This window comes from Asparagus officinalis, chromosome 9 (genome assembly GCF_001876935.1).
Source record: "Asparagus officinalis chromosome 9, Aspof.V1, whole genome shotgun sequence".
NCBI lineage: Eukaryota > Viridiplantae > Streptophyta > Magnoliopsida > Asparagales > Asparagaceae > Asparagus > Asparagus officinalis.
This window is the reverse complement of record NC_033802.1, coordinates 57203944-57212932: the sequence shown is the minus strand read 5'-3', so window position 1 is coordinate 57212932 and position 8989 is coordinate 57203944.

Here is an 8989-nt window from a genome sequence, read left to right as displayed (position 1 = left end):
AGGGTTGAGCTGGCTATGAACAAAAAATTGCTAGTTGCAGAGTACTAGGATAGGCTATGAACAACGGCTATGAAAACAAGCTACAGTGGACAAAAGAGAGTAGGCTAGCTTTAACTTTGAGTAGGTTGTCTTTTAACCGAAGGATATAGGGTAGGCTTCCTTTTCTTCTTCAAGAATGTTGCTGCTGGTTCTTCTTCTTCAACTGAACTTTTCTTCTTCTTCAACAAAGGGACAAAAGTTGAAAACTCGGCTTCTCTCTACTCTTCTCAAAAAAAATTCTCAATCTCGAGCTCGACCGATGGCCTCCGATCTCCTTCAGTCGTCGACGTCACAACTCTGTGCTCTGATACCAGTAATTGAACTCAGAGAACAAGGAAGAGGATTTCCTTGAGGGTGCTCCGATAATGGGTAAGGGTTTTCTTTTTTCTTTTGTTGTTGTTTTCTGAAGGAGATCGACCCTCCTTTTATAGGGGCTAACCCCACTATCTTCACCCCCTCAAATCCGCCCCTTGAGAGATATTCTCTCAACAGAACTCACTTTCTTTCCACGTTCTTCTCAAACGAACGTTGATTTGGTCATCTATGACCAGGTCAAGCTAACAAAATTGTGCTTCTATATATTAATATTAAAGATGACATATAATATTTGGAAATAGGGTCAGTTGTGAATCGATCTCCCATGTAGTTCTATTTGTGCTAATTGGTCTCATGAGTGATTTTTTAACTCTTAAAATAGATTTTAAAAAAAGAGTTCTAAGAGATGGGTAGACTCCCTATATATAGTCGATTTGCGAGGATAGACTCTCAATTACCTTTTCCTTTTAACTTCTAAATGAGTCAAAAAAATTCTCTAAGGGGATGTCTTCGCGTTTGGGCCAAATACTACAGGGGCTTATTATGCATCAATAGAACTGTAGAGAGCATATTCGCAATCATGTGATACTACAGGGTGTCTATCTTAATTGACCGTTAGAAATAAAGTGTGAGATATGTGATTCAACTGTGCATCTTACATTTCTAACGTAGACATTTCAAAATTTTTACAAAGGCACATATTTTTGTTTACCCCTCATACATGATTAAAAACACACTGAAGTCATGGAAAAATATGTTTCTGAACCGTTTACGTCCAAACATATGGAACAACAATTTGGATTTGTAACATTTGTACGTTGCATATCAAGGGGTTTTTGCCTTTAAATCTAAAGGTTTACCATGATTTATTTTTAGACCCAAGTACTATCATTTGTATCTGTAAACCCACATAAACTTGTATATTTGCCTTTAATCCCATTATCCCAAATACACAACAAATATACTTCGGTCCCCCAAATTTTTTTAAAAGCACCAATTTGTCCTTTCTCTCCATCCATATTAATAACCACAAAACTAACCGTTAAACACCCTAGAAATTTCCAAAAAAAAAAAAATCAAAACTTTCAAACTGTACAAAATCAATAAATTTTAGAACTTGCAAAAGAAAAAAACATCCAGAAAGTTTTAAAATTTGTAAAAAAAAAATGCCCTAAAAAATTCAGGATTTAAAAAAAATACTCTAAAATTTTCAAACCTACAAACAACACACAAAAAATCTAGGAATTACAAATAGCCCCCTATAGTTTTAGAATTTGAAGAAAATAATGAACATTAAAAAAATTGCAAAAGAACATCATAAAGTTCAAACTAATAAAAACATCCAGAAAATTTCCAAACCTTAATATTGTACAAAATCTATAAATCTTAGAATTTGCAAACAACGCCCCCTCTAAAAAATTAAATATTTACAAAAACTTCATATTTTACAAAAATGCCTTGAAATGATCAAAACTTAAACAAACTGATGCTTTTTGTAAATTTTTGAAAATTTGAAGGTTTGTTGTAGTTTTGATAACATTTAGGGTGTATTCTGCAAACTCTAAGATTTATATATATTTCACAGTTTGAAACTTTTATATTCTCACGGTATTTTAAGGCTAGTTTTGTGGTTATTAATAATTTAATATGGAGTGAGAGAAAGGGTAGAATGGGACTTTTAAAATTTGTTTTGGGAGAACCAGCTAAGCATGTTGCGTGTTGGATAGATTGGGTTTAAACTTTAAAGGCCCAACTCAACTCACCGTTAACTGCCATGAGCCGCTAATGGACTTTTATCAAAAATTAAGGTACGAGGTCCATAGAATTTTCGAATTATTTTATGCTTCTATTTTAATTCACTCGTCGCATTCTAAGGTTATTTTTCTTCAAAACTCTCTTCCAGCATCCAATGCATAATGCTGCCATCCGCCTCATTTTGATACCTCTCATTGAACAATTTGCATAAATTTTAACTTTTTTCTTTAAATATAATATGTATATAATATATTATAATATATATATAATAATATATATAGAGAAAAAACTTATGTCAACTTAAGTGGACGTCCACTAAGTTTCTTAGTTATTGATGATCACTTGATTGAGCTACATTATGAATGATCCGCTCCGTTGAACTTGATCTACATATTCTAAAACCCCAACATACCAAGTTTAGGGTGAACCCATTGTCGTTTGACCCTCCGTCGAGCCATGTGAAAAGTTCTATTCATTCGAAACCGTTAAAATTGATACAAGTGGATGAAAGGTCAAACCATGACGGGTTCACCCCAAATTTGGTGTGTTGGGGTTTTAGAATATGTAGATCAAGTTTAACGGAGCGGATCATCCACAATGTAGCTCAATCAAGTGATCATCAATGACTAAGAAACTTAGTGGACGTCCACTTAAGTTGACATAAGTTTCTCTCTATATATATATATATATATATATATATTACACGTGTGATGATGACAAACAGGCAACAAACTACGCCGCTAATCTTTTTTTTTTAATTCTGATTACTAACATTATTCTAGCGCCACGTTTTTCATCACTATTTACAGTTTCATGACAATCAAAACTGTAAACAGCATAAATATCTTAATAACACACAACACCAATTTGATAAAAACAAACGTAAGTTCACAATACCTAGTTGACGAATGATATTTTCATAGTAAATCATTTGCTAATTTAATAGTAAGCACGCTATACAATCCTCATCCACCACAGGCCGGAACTAAAACAGTAAGCACACTATACAATCTTTTTTTCACAAGCTGGAGAAGAACAATCATAGAAAATATTGCTGGCGAAGAACTACAGAAAAGTTTGCTCATATTCCTATAAGCGGTACCAATGAAAATAAATCGATGTTTCTGAGAATGGACTGATACAAGTATTATTGCCTACACCTCAAGTAGCAGGGCAGCAGCAAGATTTTCCCCGTTTTAAGAACTGCATCTACATCAGCTAGTTCATAGAGTGGGGAAAAAAAAAGTCACGGTAGAGACCCCAAGTTTCAGCTCGGTTTACTGTACAGGCAGAAGCAACCGCTGCATCTCAAAGAAGGAAAAGAAAAGGTAAAAAGAAGGATCCCTGGATTTGCATTTCGCTTGAAACCAGCCTTCTGCAATATATACCGCCTGTCATAAACTGTTAGCTCGATCAAGAAATATTTCTGTCTGTGATACTGATGTCACAAATTGTTAATTAAATCAAGAAATTATAAGGTTTAGTAGAACACAGGGTGCAGGTCAACCACTTAAATACAACAAACTCAAAACTTCTAGCTGTTGATACATTATGAAAACACTAATACTTTAAAACCAGCCAACAAGCATGGAAAAACAAATGTTTAACTAAAAACCAAATGGGTAAAATGATATATAGCCTTCAAAGGTCTACCAAAGTCTCACGCAAATTTAAGGCAGTTAAAATTAGTCCATTCCATACTGTTAATTCTAAGACACGTGAAAATCAATAACCAAGTAGAAATACAGTTACAAATATAACTAGAAAACCAATTAATCAAAAAGATAACTACGAAGGCAAGCATCTAAAATATTAGCTGCCATATACTGTCTCTGACATGAATGAAACAAAATAGCTACAAAACCGTAAAGTCCAATTGACAATAATTTTATAATTATAACAAAATCAACAATTGTCATAAACATGCATAAACCCACAAAAAAAAAGCGCAAACCAAAAAAGGAACAATTTTTAAGGAAGTCAGCCAATGCTTTTGCATGTAACACTGATGGTCATGGGTTCAAGCCTTCTATCCAACATGCTAAAAGATACTTTCCTCTAGGTGAGGGAGAGGTTGGAAAAAAGAAAAGCAAAGAAAACACATAAATGACGAAAAAAAGCATAAACACCCAAACTACAGTATCCCCATACTTAATGCTTACATGAACAGTGAGAAGAGGAGTTGATAAAATAACATGAACAATTGGCTGATGGAATAGATCTAAAGATTTAACTGTAGCAGTTATCTATTGACTGTATGGGATTGATAAAATAACAACATGAACAATTGGCTGATGGAATAGATCTAAGATTTAACTGTAGCAGTTATCTACTGACAATATGGGATCATCATCACACCAATAGTAACCATTCCATTAGACATCTTCCCAACTCCGAAAGAAAAATAGGACTATTTCGAAATACAATTATAACAAGCCTAAATAACAAATTCGTTCAGGAAATTTTCCCATTCAGGACTGGAAAGAAATAATTGCAAAAGACCTATCAATTTCGAAAAGTGAAGAATAAGAGCCTAAGAAAGGATGCATATTATGCATGAGAGACTGAAGTAGAAAAAGAATATCATAGAAAACAATAGGTTTTCCTCTGTTAAAAAAACACAAAAAAAACACTAAGCAGTGCACCTATGATAGTGCAACGGGTTCTCTAATTCAATCTTTTACCTAAAGAAGCCTATGATTAAGCCTCTACAATAAGCAACAGAACGAAAAAACATTATGATCCTTATGCCACTCTGGATTATAGAGCTTTAGATCATTCTTATAGTAGCTTTACAGTTGGTCGAATCTAAGTGATATCGCATCGTCTAATTTCACACTTCTAGAATTGATTTTTGACTCTCAGACTCTCCTAGCCGTTCTCAGAAATAGGATGAACTTAAAAATCCTAGTCTAAAGATAGTAGAAATACATTCTTGCGGAAAGGGTGAACTTCCACTGATAGAGATTTCCCAAACCCTCATTGCAATTATTCGAAAAGTCCAGCTAGAATAAACGGCAAGGAAAACCATTCTCCTTCAAGAATGTTCATCACCTTAGACGGTAAACAAAGAATTACTTAAAACATCAGTACGAGCTTGAAGACGATAATATCACTGGACCAGTTACATATGTATCATCACTTATTTGGATCCCATGAACACTTTCAGAGTAGCACTCTTAACATCAGTTTGTAAGCTATAAACACAACACTTTTTGACACAACTAGGACCACGTCTAGGTTTTCCATATCTAGTCTTGAGCATGAATGAAAATGACTCTAGCATCATGTGCCTTCTCCGCGTTAATGATATTACGTAATCTTAGTCCAACATCAGATCATCATTCACATTCATTAATGTTTTAGGTTTAAGTAGGATAACGAAGACTGCTCATCAAATATCATAATTGTCACCACCGTAACCATCAAATCCTAGACCCACTAGCTCCAACTTCCAAGTTCACTTAATGAGGTCGTCTCCAATTACTATTTTTATCCAAATAATAGTCTTAACAATAGGCTTTCTCCCATCTAAGTTACTTCTTCCAACAGGCATTTCATCATTCCCTTTTGATACAACCAGACTAAAAAAAGTAGAAGTAATAATAACCCAAAAAGCGCTATTGAACCTTTTACGACTCAACAATGTGAACCGCATAAAATATTGAGGCAATGATAGACCTTTCTCAAAATTTTCCATTGGGTCAACACTCACCCAGGTATCTGCTGATTTCTTGATCACACAACATAAAGAAGCATGTTACTTCATATAATGTGCTCAAATCCTACTAAATAGTCAGTTCTTACATATTAGATACAAAAAATAATGATACGGTCCAACTATGGGATTGTTTTCCAGTTACTACTTAGTAGTAGATGAACCTTATTATGTGATTCATAATCTTTGGAACTATGCCCCCTTACACTTCAGCTTATCATAACATGTTCTATGGATAATCATTATGAGTATGCCAACTTTTACCAGTAAAATCACATTAGCTTGCTTACTGAAGCAAAGTACCAAACAATGCACAAGGCGTATAGCTAGATAAATTTGTCTTACTGGTGGACAATAATGGTAATTAAGAACTAGGATGGTGAATAATAAAATTACATTAGCTTACAGAAGCAAAATACCAACCAGTGGGTGAGGCATCTACCTTAATTAATTTGTCTTACTGGTGGATAGTAAAGACTCGTTTGGTATGCGGGAATAGAGTCAAGTGAGAATGGAATGAAGGTAGGAACGAAATGGAATTGATGTGGGAATGGAATGCTCATTCTCATTCTCATGTTTGGATGCGATTAGAGAATATAAGTGGGAATGTCTTTTAAGAATAATATATTTAGAATTTATTTTATTATTTTTCATTCACTTAAGTGGGAATATCAGTTCCTTGATAACTCATTGGGAATAACAATTTCCACGTTAAGTGGGAATTTATGAAAATGGGAATGACACTTCTAGCATTCAAAAACACATCATGTTTGGTAAGCATGAATGAGAAGTTAGAATTGCACTTCATTCCCACTCATTCCCATGTACAAAACGAGGCATAAGGGTAACTAAGAATTAGCTGGGTAAGCTACCTATCCTGATTCCTGCATAAAATTTAAGTGATAATATGCAGTTTGGATAAAGATAAACTAAAACATATATAGAAATTAAAAATTGAGAATCCTTCATGTTCACAATCCTATAAAAGAGTAAATGAATAGAACTTTAATAAATAGGTAAATATTTGAAGTATCCATGTTCACCCGGTACTTCCATTTTTTATCAGTGACCTTTCTTAATGCTGGCTCCAACAATTAAGAAGTTTATCAAGGAAAATATAAATACTTACTTTCCAGAGTCTCCCTTTTCCCCTTTCGCCTTTTATTAGTTTAACTGATATGCTAGCAGAAAAAGAGCCAGATGTCTTAGCAGGGAACAGCTGAAATTAAATCAACCAGCAGTAAAAGTAGCTCTTACCAGATATAAATTTTAGATTAGATAAAAATGATTGTTTACAGAAGATCAGAGGGCAATAAGATTTTATAGATAGAAGGAGATAGCCCCAAAAAAATTGTTTGTCACTAAAAACAATTCCTGTGTAGCTTAGAAAACTTAAGCTCTTGAGAAAAATAAACTACTAACACACGTGCGTGATTGTATCCGGAAAAAAATCCACAAAGTATTTACAAATACTCGAATGTCCAAAAATGGAATTAGTCTAACATACAAATACAATAGTGTTCATCACCCTCCTAGTACTTAGGAGTCAACGTGGATGCTTTTTAATAATAATCACTCCAAAGTAGAAAAAGTAAAGAATTCTCTAGAAGCATACACTTCATTACTTGAAGCGTAACTGGAAGTCTGTATTAGTGTATTTCACACTCCATGAAGCACTTGTCTTTTGAAAGACAATAAGACTTTATAGAATGAAGGGTATAGTACACCAACAAAAAAAAGAGTAGAAAAGTTTCAGCCATTAAAAAAATAATTCATGTGTAGCGTAGAAAATTTAAGCTCTCTTCAAAAAGGAAACTAGCGACACACACATGCAATGGTCTTCAGGAAAAAAAATCCACAATGCATGTACATATGCTCGAATATCTAAAACCGGAATTAGTCTAATATAGCAATACTAAATAGTGCTCATTGGCCTCTAGGGGTCAACATGGACGCTTTTGAATGATAATCACTCCAAAGCAGAAAAAATAAAGAATTCTCTAGAAGCGTACATTTCTTCACTTGAACCACAACTGGAAGTGTGTGTTCACGCTCCATGAAGCATTTCCCTTTTTAAAGACTATAAGACTATACATAGTAGGAGATAAAAAAAAGAAAAAAAATTCTCATTAAAAAACAATTCATGTGTACCTCAGAAAATTTAAGCTCTCTCTTTAAAAAAAGAAACCAGTGGCACACACTCGCGAGCGATGGTCTCCAGAGAAAAATCCACAACGTTTACATATGCTCGAACTTCTAAAACTGGAATTAGTCTAACATACAAATACAAAATAGTGTTCCTTGCCCTCCTAGTGATCAACGTTGTCGATTCTAAATGATAACCCCTCCAAAGAAGGAAGGGGGAAAAAAAGAATTCTCTGGAAGCGTACACATCAACACTTGAAGCATAATTGGACGTATGTGTTTCATGCTCCATGAAGCATTTCTCCATAAAAGGGCCCAATACTTTACCTTGTGGTTCCTCTTTTTTAAAATAGTCATTTTCTAGAAACCACTTTTCATTTTCAACTTACACATAAACCATCTTTAAAGGGTTTTAGGTTGCAATCAAACCACCTGAGCCCGCTTTTTTTTAATTGACCCCCACCTAACCTCAATTAAGAATCACCTCTCTAATATACTTGGTATTTAACAACTAATTATTACAGCAAAATAGAAAAATCTCGACTCAAAAGTGAGTCCAGGTGGTTGATTGTAACAAAAAATCATTTACGTGTGGTTTATATGTATAAATTGAAAATGAAAGGTGATATCTATAAATGACGCTTGTTTAATGGTATGTTTGGATGGAAGGTCGGAGAGGGTAAGCGAAGAGAATTGGGAGTTCACTTTGCTTAGGAGTTTTTCTAGAGTAATATAAGGGAAGGAAGGGGAAATTCACATTAAAACATCAAAAAAAAAAAAAAAAAAAAAAAAAGAGGTATAGAGGGAAAGGGAGGGGAAATAATTATAAAAGAAAATTGACCGTTTACCACTATAGATCAACGACTGATATTTGATTATAATACGTTTTCATTCCCTTCTCTTCCCTTAGTTAAAACTCCCAAACATGATAAAATAAGTTCCCCTCCATTCCCTTTACTAAACTCCCAAACAATATATTATATTTTCCCTCCCTTCTCTATCTTCCCTTTCCCTAAT